The sequence below is a fragment of the Nicotiana tabacum genome, chromosome 19 (genome assembly GCF_000715075.1).
Source record: "Nicotiana tabacum cultivar K326 chromosome 19, ASM71507v2, whole genome shotgun sequence".
Lineage (NCBI taxonomy): Eukaryota > Viridiplantae > Streptophyta > Magnoliopsida > Solanales > Solanaceae > Nicotiana > Nicotiana tabacum.
Window position 1 is genome coordinate 53,099,429 of NC_134098.1, and position 9,415 is coordinate 53,108,843.

The following is a 9,415-nucleotide window of genomic DNA, read 5'->3' on the forward strand; positions in this document are numbered from 1 at the left end:
GACCCTAAAGTAGCAGTTCATCACCTTGCAGTCAAGAATGGCGCTCGTCCTGTTAAGCAAGCCCAAAGGCGCTTTAGGCCGGACTTGAGAGTAATCTCTACGATATTCGGGCTGTGATTAGTATCCATCCCTTCACACCTTGAGAGTAATCTCTCCAATAGTCGGGCCACCTTGAGAGTAATCTCTCCGATAATCGGGTCACCTTGAGAGTAATCTCTCTAGTAGTCAGGCCACATTGAGAGTAATCTCTCCGATAGTCCAGACACCTTGAGAGTAATCTCTCCGATAGTTGGGTCACCCTGAGAGTAATCTCTCCGATAGTCGGGCCACATTGAGAGTAATCTCTCCGATAGTCAGGTCACCTTGGGAGTATTCTCTCCGATAGTCGGGCCACATTGAGAGTAATATCTCCGATAGTCGGGCCACCTTGAGAGTAATCTCTCCGATAGTCGGGCCACATTGAGAGTAATCTCTCCGATAGTCGGGCCACATTGAGAGTAATCTCTCCGATAGTTGGGTCACCTTGAAAGTAATCTCTCCGATAGTCGGGCCACCTTGAGAGTAATCTCTTCGATACTCGAGCGAGGATAAGTACTCATCCCTTCACACCCTAAAACACCCTTCTTCATGCGTGGATTATCTCATTAACCAAGAACATATCCTTCTTGTTTTACCTACAAAAAGGATAATTGAGTGAAGAAAACACAAGAAAAGAATAAGAAATTACCTTCAAGTCAATGCTTTCAAGTCGTCAAAAGTAGACTCAAAGTGGTTTGCAAACACTGAAAGTGAAACTAATAGAATAGAGGGTATTGTATTTATAGAAGTCATAAGGCATTTTTTGAAGGTGAATTGACGACGTGGGATCATGTATTTTACATTCCGCAAGGGATTCGACTATTGCAATGTATCTTCGAAAAGGGAGTAGTCTTATTTCGGCAGCAACGTAGGAATTCGAAGGAAACTCAAATTGTTATGGAATTAGGAAGTGCACGTGAAATTACATCTAGTCATTACTGTATCTAATCATTACAATAAGTAAGAATTTGTTTCCTAATGGGAAAGATTGATGTCACTCGCGGCTGCAATTATTGTTTGCATGGTTTTGCTTTTGTCTTTATTCAAAGGTAATGATTATTGCATTGTTTAGGTAATTGATTGGGTATACATGTAACAAATTACTTGGGTGATACTTTGCATTCTAATCTAGCATGCGACAATTTGATAGTCAGCTAATACTTCGTAACCCGTTTTCGGTTACGTATCTCAACAAGTCTTGAAGTAGGGGTATTTGTAGGCATATAACTTTTATCAAAATTAAATCCAATAAAATATGCGGACTATATATTAAGTATATTTATCCAAATAAATATTATAGGCTAATTTAATTAGATTAATTATATAAGGTCCAAATGCATTGGGCTAACCCATTTAATTGGGCTAAAGCGATGAGCCCACTTCATTAAGCCCAAGATGTCATCTTCCTAGAGGCCCATTTTGGTACCATGTATTAAATGACGTGGCACGTCAAGTCAAACAAAAGATCCAATAGGATCGTGCCACGTGTCAAAATGACAAAGCATGTCAAGCCAAATTAAAAGTCCAATAAAATTGCGCCACGTGTGCAAGTGACATGTTTTGGCCAATCAAATGCGGCCTTGTCACACTTCAATTTGATTGGTCGGAAAGAGTTTGTTCTTATCATAACTCTTCCCTTCCACAACTATAAATAAGGGTCTTTATAACCCAGAAAAGACACCAGAAGTTATAACAAGAAGCAAAAAAGAGCTCATGGATCAAACACTGCAAATTCCTCCACAAGTTCAAGCTCAAGCAATCAAGTTCAATCTCAAGAATGAAGAACAAATCAAGTTCAAGCTCAAGAATAAAGAATAAATCAAGTTCAAGTTCAAACAATCAAGCTCAAGAACGAAGAACAAATCAAGATTCAAGAAGTACGAGTTCAAATCAAAACTCGTGCTAGTTGAATTCAAGATCATCGTTCGTGAAAACAAATATAGATTCAAGATCAAGCTCAAAGGCCCTTGAATTTATTTACTATTAAAAAGAAGAATCAGAGGATTCATAGAGATTGTACACTCATATTACTTAAAATCAAATACTGTGATCGTTGCAACAGATACTTACTACTTATTTATGTTAAATGATTATATTTGGAGAATATTTGGTTGAAGTTTGAGAAATTAGTATTTTGAGTTAAATTTGAAATTGAAATTGTCTTTGACATTGTTTAACCCCCAAAATGGGTAACAATTGAATTTATATGCGGTTTAAAGGATATGTGATTCAGTTCAATACGAATGATCTAAGAACAATAAATAATTGAGTTAAAGATAAAATAAAAGATCAAACCAATTGTAATGTGATGATCAAGTCTGATCTCAGGATGAACAGAGAAATTCAACCTCGATCGAACCCTCGATATAAGCTCGGATGCGAATACGAAAAGAGAATAACTGAGGAACACTTTGAATAATAGCTAGACGACAAAATGAATTTTTATTACTTTGATTTGCATGTCCACAATGTATTAAAATAAAAGAAATTTTTTCCTTTATATAGTAGGGGAATTTTAGTCTTAGTATAAGTCTAAATAAATTAAAAATCTTCTTTTTCGGTAAATGTCGATCTGTGGTTGATATCGGATGAGATTCGCACCGTAATATCAGGTTGAGGGCAAATATTACGACTTCGTTCTTGTCATGCATAATCGTTCTCCGTGTTTCCCGTGGTCTAAAAACTTTACTTGGCCTAGGTCCGTTATTTTTCCATGCCCGATCCCAGATGCATCGTTCGCTCCTCCCGAGTTCCAATATGAGGGGTCCTTCGGCCTTGATTATAGTCGCGTCAAACCGTGATTCCCTCTTGTTTCTTTATTGGGGAATCGGGAAAAACTTTGCCCCCCCAATTTTACCCGTACATAGATAGTCCCTTCTATTTTTGGAGAGCAGATTTATCGAAGCGATAGGAAGCGATGAATTGACCCCGGTTCCTTCTTCCGTACGCTACGGTCGAGTTGACGTGTTAATGAAATATCCCATCAGACGCGACGTTTTGACTTCGGACACGTGTCAGTCGCCGGTTGACTGTCCCCGAATGCAAAATGTCACGCATTGATTAAACCTTCTCTATAAAATCTTCGGCCCCTTTTTCACTTTTTTACTTTCTGGTTCCAGAGCTCCTTAATTTACCCTCGAACTCTTTACTTATTCTTAAGCCCTTCAAATCTTCGTACATTGTTTCCTAGATCTTCATATTTTCATCTTCCAATCTTCAAATCTTCATACTCCATCTTTAAATCTTCAAATCTGACCTTCATACCTTCATCCTTATCTTCAAATCTTCATCCTCACTTTCAAATCTTTATCCTCACCTTCAAATCTTCATATTTTCCTGAATTCGATGGCGAAGACTTTGAAATCTATGCCTCAGCAGACCATCCCTTCAATTTCTAACCCGACCACAGATGTTGAGGGTCGTGCCTGAGGTGGTCCCGGAACCTCCCATAAAAAGCTTCATCCCCGGAGGCTGCTCCATTGAGAACGATTTCAAGGTCGAAAAAGCCTCCAGTCAACAGGACCGAGGAGTGGGGGTATGGAGGTACATATGCTCCATTACCGAGGATACACTCCCTACAGTTTGGGAGGACTGCATTTGGGAGGGCAAAGAAGTGGTCCTCCCGGTCCCGATGAGACATTACCACTCATGTAGAGGGGGTACCTAAGTGTTTACACTTACCCCTTCACACTTGCCCCAGTGGATTACCATAATCCTTAGCTTTTGCAAAAGGTACGAAGTCTGCCTCGGGCAGATTCGCCCGTCCTTTTAGAGGATCGTAGTCCTCCTCCGCCATTTTGTCAACAACACCGGAGCACCTCGATTCACCATCGACCACCTGCTTCGTCTCTACAGTCCCCGAATTTTCCAAGGGGGCTAATCAAGCTCGTTCATCGGACAAGAAAAGCTCTATTTTTTAGCATCGACGAAGATCGGGATCGAGGCTGGCAGGAGAGATTTGTTCGGGTAAAAACCGAAGATCTCATTCCCTACGAATTCATGTCGTTCCCTGAAAAGTTTCCCGAGTTCCCAATGCAATCCCTTCCTTTAAAGAGTGGGTCGAGGGGATCTGCAAACAACTGTCATACTTTGAGCGTGAATGGCGCAAACTCTCAAAGGACAAGTGAGTGGCTCGTTCCCATGGTGAGTGCTCCTCCCGAACAAGCCTACTTTCATACTCAACCGTTATTTCCACTAAGTTCTTTTTCTTTCATAGGTTTGACCAAGACCACTGAGCTTCGACCATTGGACGAGGACTCAGTCCTCACATGAAAAACCCTCTGCTTCGGGATAGCCTAAAACTGATGCACATGGGGAGAAGAAGAGAAAAAAGGAAATCTTCTGGCTCCCCAGATGCCGAAGACAAGAAGAAGACGGTAACGGTCCGTGATGAATATTAAATATTCACTTATTATATACTTTTAATATCCTACTTTAAATAATATACTTAAATTATATTTGGAATTTTGCCTGTTTATAACTATTTTTGCAGAGAAAAAAAATTATAAATAACGAAAGGAAAACACAGAATGCTCGATGAAAGTCTACTATGGCAAACACAAGAATTGAAATAACAAATGGAAGTCTACAAAAAAAGTTTCGACGCATCTAAACTCATTCCTCGGACACATCTAAGCTCATTCCTTGGACACGTCTAATCATTTAATGCTTGCAAGATTTGTCTATAAATATAATGCAATTTGGCATTGAAGGGGGGAGGAGAACTACTTTTCTACAAACTTTGGTCTTAACTTCTTTCTTTAACTATTTTATTTTCTTCTTGTTAGTTTTTGGATTTTCTAAGAGTATTGGCAATATTCCAGAATTTCTTTTTGTTATGAGATTTAAATACTCCATAATGGAGTAATTTCGTTTGTTGGGATAGTTGATAAAGCTTGATGAATAGTTTTATAATATTATTTCAGTTTTAACACATTCTTGGCTTGAAATTTTCTTTTTATGATTCATACTGTGCTGAAATAATGGTTTCTAATTAATCATTATTATCACTTCTATATATTTTATTTAAGTTATTCTTATATTAATTTTGTAATTCTCACAGAGCAAAATTAATATATAATAACCAATGAATAAAATCGTGGAGTGAGAATAATTTTTTGTAAAACTCTTATTTCAAATATGTAATCTTGTTTGTCTTAGTTTTAATTCTCACGGAGAAATTGTTATAGGCAAGATTACTGATCTTTAGTAAAAATATTCTCACGAAGTTTTTACTACCTTTTAGCACAATTCAAGCAAGAAAATATTTCGATTTGATCGTCACTAGTTTTAACTCAATTAATTACATAACCTCACGGAGTGCTATTAATTGACTTTTTCTTAGTGAGCAAATATAATTGTATTATCAACAAGCAATTATTCTTTAGAGAAATACATGTAGAAATTGAGATTTTATTGTAATAATATTATCAAGTGAATTCAACGATTTCCAACTCCTTTTAATTTATAAATCTTTCGAAAATTGTTTGTTTTGCTTTAATTAATTAACAAGTTTTAAAACTCACTTTTCATCAATTTGGTTCTCTCATATAGTATTAAAAATATTAAAAGTCTGTAGCCTAGATTAACCAATTTCTGTGGGACGATATCATAAACTATACTAGAATTTGACCGAGTACGAGCAGAAAAATCCTATGAACAATGGTCTCGTCAAATTTTTGGCGCCGTTGCCGAGGATTGGCATACATCTACTTCAGATTAAATATTTTGTTACTAATTTGAGAATTTATTATTATTATTATTATTATTATCATTATTATTATTATTATTATTATTATTATTATTATTATTATTATTATTATTATTATTATTATTATTATTATTATTATTATTATTATTATTATTATTATTATTATTATTTTCCCAAGCTTGATAAACTCACTCATTGTCAGTCTGCGAGAAATTAGAGATGTCTTGTCTTAACTTTATGGTTTTAGCATTTATCTACAAATACTATTCTAACTTTATTTCTAGTTACTATTATTTACTAGTGCTACCTTTACTTATACTTAATATATATATTATCGTATTTGTTTTATCGTATTTGTTTTATTCACTAACTATTTTTGTTATTTTTGAAAAGTTCTTTAGTTATTTTATTAACTACTAGTACTTCTTTAGAAACTAGTGTTATTTTATCATTATTTTTCTTCTCTTTAAAATTTTAGGTAGTTTATGACCCGCTCTTCTACAAAAAAGTTGGCTAGTTATGATCCAGAAATTGAAAAATCTCTTTGATTGTGCAGGAAAGGACAAACAACATCTTCTCAAAGTATAGCTCGTGAAGGAATGGAGAATCAAGAAGTAGAAGACATTCAACCACCAGTCCATGTGGAAGATCAGTTTGATGAAGTAGCACCAAGGCCAGCAAACAGAATCCTAAGGGAGTATGCTAGACCTGACCGCTTCAACTGTGAATCTAGTGTCAGAAAACCTCCAGTGACAGCCAACAACTTTGAAATCAGGACTGGCCTGATTCAAACGATTCAACAGTCTTGCATCTTTACTGAAGACGCAAGTGAAGATCCACACAGTCATTTAATTGACCTTTTGGAACTTGTTAAAATAGCTAAGTATAATAGAGTACATCCTAAAGCTATCAAGTTAAGGCTATTTCCTTTCTCTTTAAAAGGAGATGCCAAGACTTTCTTAACATTGCTTTTAATCTTTCCCAAGCTTGATAAACTCACTCATTGTCAGTCTGCGAGAAATTAGAGATGTCTTGTCTTAACTTTGTGGTTTTAGCAGGGAAAAAATATTTATTTAAAAATTTCTGAGTCATTTGATCCCATGTGGTGATGGAACCTTGTGGCAAACTTCGCAACCAAGTCTTGGCATCTCCTTTTAAAGAGAAAGGAAATAGCCTTAACTTGATAGCTTTAGGATGTACTCTATTATACTTAGCTGTTTTAACAAGTTCCAAAAGGTCAATTAAATGACTGTGTGGATCTTCACTTGCGTCTTCAGTAAAGATGCAAGACTGTTGAATCGTTTGAATCAGGCCAGTCCTGATTTCAAAGTTGTTGGCTGTCACTGGAGGTTTTCTGACACTAGATTCACAGTTGAAGCGGTCAGGTCTAGCATAATCCCTTAGGATTCTGTTTGCTGGCCTTGGTGCTACTTTATCAAATTGATCTTCCACATAGACTGGTGGTTGAATGTCTTCTACTTCTTGATTCTCCATTCCTTCACGAGCTATACTTTGAGAAGATGTTGTTTGTCCTTTTCTGCACAATCGAAGAGATTTTTCAATTTCTGGATCGTAACTAGCCAACTTTTTTGTAGAAGAGCGGGTCATAAACTACCTAACATTTTAAAGAGAAGAAAAATAATGATAAAATAACACTAGTTTCTAAAGAAGTACTAGTAGTTAATAAAATAACTAAAGAACTTTTCAAAAATAACAAAAATAGTTAGTGAATAAAACAAATACGATAATATATATATTAAGTATAAGTAAAGGTAGCACTAGTAAATAATAGTAACTAGAAATAAAGTTAGAATAGTATTTGTAGATAAATGCTAAAACCATAAAGTTAAGACAAGACATCTCTAATTTCTCGCAGACTGACAATGAGTGAGTTTATCAAGCTTGGGAAAGATTAAAAGCAATGTTAAGAAAATGGCCATACCATGACATTCCTGGACATATGCAATTGTATATTTTTTATCACGTGTTAAAACCCTCTTCTAGAAATGTGATTGATGCAGCTGCAGGAGGTTCTGTAATGGAAAAAAATACGGAGGAAGCATTGCAATTGTTGAACGATATTTCTGAGAATGCCATCCAATGGCCATCTGAGCATGTAATCATCAAGAAGGCTGCTACGGTAAATCAGGTTGATGCTTTAAATACACTAACGCAACAAATTGTTTCTTTGGCACAAAAGTTTGAAACTTTTCAGGCGAATACACAACAACCAAGCCAATCTGAGGCTTGTGACATGTGTAGAGGAAATCATCAGAACCATAAATGTCAAGCAACCAATCATAATGATGAGCATGTCGATGTCATTGGTTACAAGCAGTATCCTTTTGAAAGTCCAATGGCACAGAATCATCCAGGTTTTCAATGGAGCAATCCAAATGGTGCTGAGAACTCTCAAAGCTTCCAGAAGCAACAAATACAGGATCCACTCGGATACCAGAATCCAAACCATGGTCAATCAAACTTCAGACCTTATCAACAAGCAACACCATATCAGCAAAGGCCTCAACAAGCTGATGCTAGTCTTGATGACCTTTGTACAAGTACATTAAGGTCACTGATGAAAAGATGGAGAGCCAAAATTCATCCCTCAAAAATTTGGAAATATAGTTGAGCCAATTGGCAGCTCTTGTGTCAGAAAAGATTCAGGGTCCCTTACCAAGCAATACAAAGAAAAACCCAAAAGAGCACCTTAAGGCCATCACCTTACGGTCAGGTAAGGAACTCGATGAACCTTATGGAGACAGACAAGAAAAGAACCAACCAGAACAACAGGTAAACAATGGTAAGAATATTGAAAAACCATCTAAACCATTAGAGAAGAAAGAATTCAAGAAAAAGGAAGAAAAGAATATTGAAAAATTAACTCCTCTCCTGTGACAATTCTTTTTCCACAAAAAATGAAAAGACAAAAGCTTGATAGTCAATTTGCAAATTTTTTGGAGATTTTAAAACATATTCACATCAATATTCCGTTCACTGATGCTTTATTGCAAATGCCTTCATATGCCAAATTTTTAAAAGAAATTTTGTCAAGCAAAAAAAAATTGAAAGAGATGTGAAGAGACAAACTTGATTCTTAATTGGGAAAAATGTTATTTTATGGTTACTGAGGGAATTGTTTTAGGACATAAAATCACTGCTAAAGGGATAGAAGTTGATAAAACTAAAATTGATCTTATAGCGGGATTATCCCCTCCCACAACTGTTAAAGGCATCAGAAGCTTTCTAGGTCATGCAGGTTTTTACAGACGGTTCATAAAAGACTTTTCAAAGATTTCAAAACCGTTGACTAACCTTTTGATGAAAGATATTAAGTTTGATTTTTCAGGTGATTGTTTGAAAGCATTTGAGACCCTTAAGGAAAAGTTATCAACCGCCCCTGTAGTTATGTCCCCAGACTGGAATCAACCTTTTGAGGTCATGTGTGATGCTAGTGATACAACAGTTGGAGTTGTTTTAGGCCAGAGAAATGATAAGATCTTTTGCCCCATTTACTATGCTAGTAGAACAATGAATGAGGCTCAACTAAATTATGCCACAACAGAAAAAGAGTTACTAGCTGTAGTATTTGCTTTTGATAAATTTTGATCTTATTTGATAGGAACC

The 9,415-nt window shown here is 36.0% G+C and overlaps 1 non-coding gene across 1 annotated transcript; it reads right to left on the bottom strand.

Moving 5' to 3' along the window:
* Positions 1–7,631: 7,631 nt before the first annotated feature.
* LOC142174084 (small nucleolar RNA R71) lies at positions 7,632–7,738 on the bottom strand. The gene has a single exon (XR_012703435.1). It is a non-coding gene; the product is annotated as a small nucleolar RNA R71 (small nucleolar RNA).
* Positions 7,739–9,415: the final 1,677 nt, after the last annotated feature.